The 7,497-nt window shown below is 41.2% G+C and overlaps 1 pseudogene; it reads left to right on the forward strand.

Moving 5' to 3' along the window:
- Window positions 1-782: 782 nt before the first annotated feature.
- On the forward strand, window positions 783-1,685 carry LOC140734687 (actin, cytoplasmic 1-like; annotated as a pseudogene).
- Window positions 1,686-7,497: the final 5,812 nt, after the last annotated feature.

The raw sequence follows: 7,497 nt of genomic DNA on the forward strand, positions 1-7,497 counted from the left end.
TTGATGGTTTATGAGTATTTTTACTTACCTTAAATGTTCACTGGATGGTGAGTTTGTTTGTAAGAAACGTGTATTATCTTTTGAGCTCTGGACTCGCAGTGATGCAGTCCTGATCATGAGCGTAGCCAATTGGGTGAACAGTTAATGAGGGTGCAGATATTGTTGAGGCTGTGGGGGTGTGTTGAGACGGGGGCCTTAGGGTGGGGGGATGGTTCCATCATGGTGAGGGGTGCAATGGGGCTTGAGTACCTTGTGTAGGGGGTGCGAGATAGGGAGTTGCCTTGGATTACTTTGCACTTAGCATTCAGGGGTTTGGAGTGTTAGGGGTGGGGTATTGAGATTTACGTTATATCAGACTTTGGGAATTTTAGAGGTTGTTGGGTTATAGTTAGCAATTAGGGTTAGAGTGGTGAAGAAAGTGATTGTGCTTCATAGAGCTATAAAATGCCTGCAATGTGTACCCAGATGCATTGAACACACAAGATGCTGGAGGTACTCAATGCGTCTATGGAGGGAAATGGACAATGGACATTTCAGGTTGAGACCCTTCATCTTATCATCTTCTCTCTAACTTATCAAGAATTTGTCTGCCTCTGTCTTAAAAGTTCTTCAAGATTCTGCCTCCATCATCTGCAGTAGGGATTTTCAAAATCTCATGATTTTCTGAAAGCATCAGCTCTTCCTCAAATGGTGACCCCTTATTTTTTCAGGGATTACTCCGGCAGCTCTTGGGAAAGGACAGGTTTAGGGAGAGATTGATCTGAAAACAACTAAAAAGTAAAATGGCAGATGATGAGATTGTTGCACTTGTCATTGACAATGTGTAAGCTTGGTTTTGTTGGAGATGATGCTCCCCGTGCTGTTTTCCCCTCCACTTTTGGATGCCCAAGATATCAGTGTGTTATGGTTGGTTTGGGCCAAAAGTACAGCTATGTAAGTGATGGGGCTCAGAGCAAACGGGATGTTCTTACTTTGAAATACCCCTTGAGCTTGGCATTGTCACCAGCTGGGATGACATGGAGACAATGTGGCATCACAGATTCTATAATAAGCTCGTGTAGCTATAGATAAACACCCAGTACTGCTCACAGAAGCTTCACTGAACCTTAAAATCAATGGAGAAAAGATGACACAGATCATGTTTGAGACTTGCAACACACCAGCCATGTACGTGGCCATCTAAGCTGTGCAATCTTTACGGCCCCGTGTGCCTCTGGTATTGTTATGGACTTTGGTGAAGGTGTTACCCATACAATTCCCGTTTATGATGGTTGTGCACTGCGCCATGCTATACCGTGTCCGGATTTGACTGGTCAGGACCTCATGAAGAAGGGCGCCATGGTAGCATATTACCACAATTACAGCCCAGGGGCATCAGAGTTCAGAGTTCAATTCCAACACCATCTGTAAGAAGTTTGTCTGTTCTCCCCATGAACAAGTGGGTTTCCTCTGGGTGCTCCGGTTTCATCCCATGTACCAGTTAGTAGGTGAATTGGTCATTGTGAATCATCCTGTGATTAGGATTCAATAGGTGGGTTGCTGGATGATGTGGTTTTCAGAGCCAAAAGGGCCTGTTCTGCACTTTATCTCTAAAAATAAAAAAAAAGATTCTGACAGAGCGAAGGTACTCTTTCACCACCACTGCAGAAAGGGGAATTGTCTGTCACATCAAAGAGAAACTGTGACCTATAGTGATGAATTGACAGAGCAGACTCAATGGGCCAAATGGCCTAATTCTGCTCCGAAGTCTTAAGGTCTTTAAGCAATGACGTCAGCAAATTTCTGCTATAAGAATAATTCTTCTCTACATCTACACCAACAGGACCTCTTGGGATCTTACATGTTTCAGTCAAATTGACTCTCACAGTTACAAACTCTGTCAGCCATAGGCCTTGCCTGTAAGAATTTTCTCAGCAGATAACCAGACCATTTCAAGTGCCACTTAATGCACATTCAAAAATACTTCAGCACAGCTTCATCAGTTCTTTTTAAACTGGTAAAATTGGTTTATTATTGTCACTTGTACCAAGGTACAGTGAACAGCTTTGTTTTGTATGCCAACCAGTACAGATAATTTCACTACACTTGTGTTGAGGCTGTACAACAGAATGCAGAACAAAATGTTACAGTGACAGAGAAAATAGATAACAAGATGCAAGGTCACAGCAAGGTAGACTGTGAGGTCAAGAATCAATCTTATCATATACTAGGGACCGTTCAATAGTGTTATAGGGTAGAAGCTGTCCCTGAGCCTCATAGTATTTGCTTTCAGGCTTTTGTGTCTGGAAGCATCCATGTAAATCTTCTCTGCACTCTCTCCAATTTAATTATGCCTTTCTTATACAGGGCAACCAAAACCGTACACAATACCCCAATTAATTTCCAAATTATTCCTTATAAGGACATCACATGTCTACCGTTCACATTTTTTACTCTGGGGGCCATTTTAATCCTACTGTGGTGATTCTGTCAACATCAGCTGATCTTATTGTTAAGAGAGACCAAGCGGTATCCTAGTGTCTTAACGATAAGGTGAACTTTGAATCTCATCTCTCTCACTCCCTTCTGAAGGTGATTGGATATGTTCAGAAGTTGGGGATCTGGGCTTTACCGGCAAGAACCTTTGCCCATTATCTTGGGGGTGGGAGGGGGGGCTTGCTAGGCCATTTCAAAGGGCAGTAAGAAGTCAACTAAACTGAATATAAATTAACGGAGAAAAGTCACATATGAAACTGCAATATTACACCTTATATATTTTTTTTAAAACATTATAAATAAGCACTCAAAAGACCCACCCTCCTGCCTTTCGCCTTTCACCTGGATTCACCAATTCTGGCCAGCTCCTGCTCCTCCCCCTTCCCCCACTCTTTTATTCTGGTTTATCTCTAGTCCTGATTGAGGGTCTTAGGCCAAAAAGTCAACTGTTCATTTTCCTCCATAGATGCTGCCTGACCTGCTTAATTCCTTCAGCATTTAGTGTGCGTTGAACAATAAAACAGAGTTTTTTTTTCCCAGAAGTTATCAGTGAAACAGATTGCTTCTGTGTAAACAATCTGTTGGACAATTTTATTAAGACAAGCTTTATTTGTTAATTTCAGATTATTACCTACTTCTATGTTTGAGCAGTGCCTTAATGGGATTTGAACTTCAGTCTCCTTGTTAGCCCAGAATCTGGGTTACTGGACTACCAGTAGCACTGCCAGCATACATGGTAACATTGAGTGGATAACTTTGGGAAGGGTTGGAAGATGTAAAACTTCTGTGGTGTCACACAAGTACTGGTCATTGGGAGTGATCAAACATAGGCAGAGTGGGGAGCAGGAAATCTGACATTCAGTACAGGATATCCTGATACACAAGCAGAGCTCCCAGTCAGTACTAGTTACACCCATTCCCTGTGGTGCTCAAACTATTTGCAGAAGAGCATTCTTTTAAAAAGAAGCAGGCATTTTTCGAATTGCTGAGAGTGAGGTTGTACTTTACAGGTGGTGATTTTTATTCTATATTCGTACACATAGAAGTGATTTTTGTTTGAGAAAACCAGCCAAATTCTTGTTTCCAAAATCCAAAACTGTGAGACTTCCGTAGAACAGGGTAATCCTTAAAAGCAGAGTTCTGAGAACACACACTACCATTGTGACCGCAGCATTGACAAGTAAACATTGCAGTACTGTTTCTAATCACTTGATAACGTGGGTTGCTTTCAAACAGTTCAACCCCCATGCTTATGGTACAATACAAAATGGGACATTCCAAGGCAGTGCAGATGCCACTACATCCCTGTTGTTCCACACATCATTATGCTGCCAGTCACATCTGCTGGGGAGCTGGTCAAGCTGCAGAGACACCCATTGCCTCTATGCCCACCAACGGGTGTTCGGCTATTGGTGGGTAAACTCAAAGGGTGAGCCTCAAAACTCACCAAACAATGCAATACTTTCCATCTTGCTCCCTGGCCGTGTTCAGTGCTTTCTTACTGCAAAGTCAGACACAGAGACAGTAGCATCTAGCTTGGGGGTCCTTCTACCATTTGGAGATATATCAGACAAAGGACTGCTGCTCCCCTTAGTGGGGCAAATGGTCCTAACTTCCGTCCCACTGGATAGCAACTGGAACCGAGCAATGGCTTTCAGATTTCAGATTTTACTGTTTGCTGGAGAAATTGTGGAAATCAAAATGCAAATCATTATCATATTTTTTGGGACTGCCCTGTTATCAAAGACTATTGGAGGGGGATACACAATGCCCTACAAGACATCTTTAAATGTGAAATACCCTTAGAGAGTAAGACCATATATGATTGAAAAGAGATAAATATTTAATGAATATACTGTTGGTGGCTGGTAAAAAGACTCTTACCAGGAAATGGTTATCACAGGAGAGCCCAACTTTAAATGCATGGATGGAAATTACAATGGACATTTACAAAATGGAGAAGATAACAGCATCTGTTAATCATAAGCTGGAACAATTTGATTCATACTGGGAAAAATGGTTTAACTCCATAATGCCTCATAGGCTTGATTTTATTCTCACAAATCAATGAATCTGTTGTAAAAAAAAAAAGATCACTCCCTACTTGTACAGGAGGTCATGGGTCAGGAGGGAGTTTTGTATCCTGCCTGGGATTTAAGCTGAAGTTGGGATCCTTAACCCATCATATCCTTAAGATGGTAACATTATGCCATTTTTGTTGTTATTTGCATTTCTTGGTTCTTATTTGTTCAGGGAGTAGATCGATTAAGTTTTATTCTAATTTCAATGGTACACTGACAGATAAATACAGATGGCTAAGGACAAGGTAAAATTCATTTCTTTTAATGTCAGTGGGCTATTAAGTCCAATCAAACGTAAGAGTATTTTATCCAATTTGGAACAATTTGATTCATACTGGGAAAAATGGTTTAACTCCATAATGCCTCATAGGCCTGATTTTATTCTCACAAATCAATGAATCTGTTGTAAAAAAAAAAATCACTCCCTACTTGTACATAGTTCTTTCCTTTTACTTGTTTTTTCTTTCCACTCTTTTCTATAAGTGTATACCCCAGATAAATACTTTGTGGAGATTTGTGATATATATGATTATATGATATATATGTACAATGCCTGAAATACATCATATGGAAATGTTTGTTTGATGATGAACTTCAATAAAAAAAAATTACAAAAAAAAAGATGGTAACATTAGCCTAAGAGAGCATTGGTAGTGGTCAGGAGAAAGGCGAATGTAGACCACAGTGTAGTGAGTATCAAGGCTCGTCCTTTCAGAGGGAAGATTCAATATTCAAGATTGTTTAATGTCATTTCCAGTACACTAGTATAAAGGAGAAAGAAATAATTGTTACTTTGGTACCGATGCAGCACAAAAAACACAAAACAATAAAGAATCAGAATCAGGTTTAATATCACCAGCATATGCAATGAAATTTGTTAACTTTGCAGCAGCTGTAAAATGAAACTAAATGATAACATAGGGACAAAACTGAGAATTACAGTAAATATATATATATCAAATAGTTAAAATAAATAAGTAGTGCAAAAGCGTAAAATAAAGTAGTAAGGTAACACAATAATAAGAAAAACATTATATATATATATTTATATACACATACACACACACACACACACACACACATTGCTTTATGTGCATTAAGTGCTGCTGGGCACAGGAGGAGACTCTGACAGAAAATGATGGAGTAGTGGTGCTGGGGTTGGTTAGTGGGTTGATGAGCCTTACTGCTTGAGGAAAGTAACAAATGGGCAAACCGCCAGGACAAATGAGCCTTCCAAGGTCATGTGCATGGTACCATGGGTAAAAATAGACACACGTGCAATTCCAGCAGCCAAATGAAGAAGCAGGAAGAGGGTAAGGTGACAGTTTCCGGTTCATTAGTACTGGAGCGGTACTAACATTCTTGCAGGAAAGTTTGCTAGTGCTGCTCGGGGGGGGGGGGGGGGGGTTTAAACTAAATTTGCAGGGGGCAGGGATCCAGAATGTGAGAGAGGATAGCGAGCTGAAGAATAAAGGACAGGTGGGGACTACACGGTTCTGGAATATTAAGTGTGTAGTAGAGAAAGGTGAGGCGGAACAAGTGATAAGGAGGACTCATGTACAGAGGGATGGTCTGATGGAACATGGAGTTAAATGTGCAGAAAGAATAAGTAAACTTAGGAAGGACAACAAAATTCAAGGGGCGTATAGCCCGATAGGAGTTCGGGGAGCTGGGTTAAGCACAATAGCAGCGATTTAAACAGAGAGAGGAGAAATGGGCTAAAAATTCTATATCTGAATGCACAAAGTGTCAGAAATAAGGCGGATGAGCTTGAAGCTCAGGTGCGAATGGGTAACTATGATGTTGTTGGGATAACGGAGACATGGCTACAGGGAGATCAGACCTGGAAAATGAATGTACAAGGGTATACGTGCTATCGTAGGGACAGAAATGTGGGCAGAGGGGGTGGGGTGGCCCTGTTGGTGAGGAATGAGATTCAGTCCTTTGCAAGGGGGGACATAAGATCAGGAGAAGTAGAGTCTGTGTGGATAGAACTGAGGAACAGTAAGGGCAAAAAGACCCTAATGGGTGTTGTCTACAGGCCCCCAAACAGTAGCATGGATATTGGGTGCAAGTTGAATAGGGAGTTAACATTGGCATGTGGCAAAGGTAATGTTGCAGTAGTTATGGGGGATTTCAACATGCAGGTGAACTGGGAGAATCAGGTTGGTGCTGGACCCCAGGATAGGGAGTTTGTAGAGTGCCTACGGGATGCATTCTTGGAACAGCTTGTACGAAAGCCGACCAGGGACAAGGCTATTCTGGATTTAGTGTTGTGTAATGAACAGGATTTGAAAAGCGATCTTGAAGTAAAGGAGTCATCAGGAGGTAGTGATCATAATATGATAAGTTTTTATCTGCAATTTGAGAAGGATAAGGGCAGATCGGAGGTGTCAGTGTTGCAGTTGAACAAAGGAGACTATGGAGCCATGAGGGAGGAGCTGGCCAAAGTTAAATGGACGGATATCCTAGCAGAAAAGACAGTGGAACAGCAATGGCAGGTATTCTTGGGAATAATGAACAAGGTGCAAAATCAGTTCATCCCCCAGAGAAGGAAGGATTCAAAGGGGGGGAAAGGGGCCACAGTGGTTGACAAAGGAAGTCAGAGATTGCATAGCATTAAAAAAAAGAAGTATGACAGAGCTAAGGTGAGTGGGAAGACAGATGATTGGGAAATTTTTAAGGAACAACAGAACTTAACTAAAAAGGCAATACGGGGAGAAAAAATGAGGTATGAACGCAAGCTAGCCAGGAATATAAAGGAGGATAGCAAAAGCTTTTTTAGGTATGTGAAGAGAAAGAAGATAGTTACAAACAATGTTGGGCCCTTGAAGAATGAATTGGGTGAAATTGTTATGGGAAACAGAGAAATGGCAGAAGAATTTAATAAGTACTTTAGATCTGTCTTCACTAGGGAAGACACAAGCAATCTCCCAGATGT

Source organism: Hemitrygon akajei, chromosome 10 (genome assembly GCF_048418815.1).
Source record: "Hemitrygon akajei chromosome 10, sHemAka1.3, whole genome shotgun sequence".
Classification (NCBI taxonomy): domain Eukaryota; kingdom Metazoa; phylum Chordata; class Chondrichthyes; order Myliobatiformes; family Dasyatidae; genus Hemitrygon; species Hemitrygon akajei.